General features: G+C 34.2%; 1 non-coding gene across 1 annotated transcript; it reads right to left on the bottom strand.

The window, feature by feature from the left end:
- Nucleotides 1-619: 619 nt before the first annotated feature.
- LOC142190914 (U6 spliceosomal RNA) lies at nt 620-724 on the bottom strand. The gene has a single exon (XR_012714560.1). It is a non-coding gene; the product is annotated as a U6 spliceosomal RNA (small nuclear RNA).
- Between the last annotated feature and the right edge of the window lie 293 nt (nt 725-1,017).

Here is a 1,017-nt window from a genome sequence, read left to right as displayed (position 1 = left end):
AGTCCAATGCCTTTTAAAGTGTGCATGTTGTCTATTAGAGAGATATGTGCAAATGTGAGTGGGGCTCCTACTATCGCACAAATCTGTAGGTGCTGGCACCTGGAAGGCATGGGATGTGTTGGTGTGTGATTTATGCTCAATTTGCAGCTTGAGTGAAGGATGAGTTTAAGATTGAGTGAGTGAAGTGAATTAACCCCTGACAGCCACACCATATAATGCCACCCATCAAATAATCTGATACCATAATGGATATCTCCACGTTAAGTAATTGTTTTATTAGCAGTTCAGTTAAGACACTTGAGCTGGTTTATACCAATTTGTCCAACAGTCAAAAACACTGCCAAGCTCTTAAAAATGATAATATCCAGTTGCCAGAAACCTGTGCAGATACCGTCAGTCTTCACTGGCAGTCTTTCAAATGTTATTAAATATATATGTATGTCCCACTGGTTACTGAATTTATTCTATATGCTACAATATTTATTTGTTTATTTTTATTTGTAAAATGAGAAAATTGAGTGATATTTTTTTTTCTATTTTTCATTTTTTTTCTATATTCTTAAAAACTTAAAAAATTACTTTATTTTTAGCCACTCTATGGAGTTGTTTTTTTTTTTTTTTTTTTATGGAACGCTTCATGAATTTGCATCATCCTTGCGCAGGGGCCATGCTAACCTTCTCTGTACCATTTCAGTTTTAGTATATGTGCTGCCGAAACGAGCACCACTTGAGTTTGAACATGTAATCCTTACATTGGTATACTATATATTGCAATACTGTAGCATCACAGTGTAATAAAATTGGTATCTTACTAATAAATAGACACTCTCATTTTAACAAACTTTGATGAGAAACATTGTAATACAAATTATCAAAGTAAAATACTTCTTTCTTTCCTTATCAGGCTGTAAAACTAACTTTCACTGTGAAAATTTCTGCTGTATCTGTCTTAAGATTGAATTCAGGTCATATGACTCTGATTACACGTCTATAAGGGTCTACAGAGAGGGGTGGGCA

This window comes from Leptodactylus fuscus, chromosome 1 (genome assembly GCF_031893055.1).
Source record: "Leptodactylus fuscus isolate aLepFus1 chromosome 1, aLepFus1.hap2, whole genome shotgun sequence".
Classification (NCBI taxonomy): domain Eukaryota; kingdom Metazoa; phylum Chordata; class Amphibia; order Anura; family Leptodactylidae; genus Leptodactylus; species Leptodactylus fuscus.
This window is presented reverse-complemented; position numbering and strand designations above follow the sequence as displayed.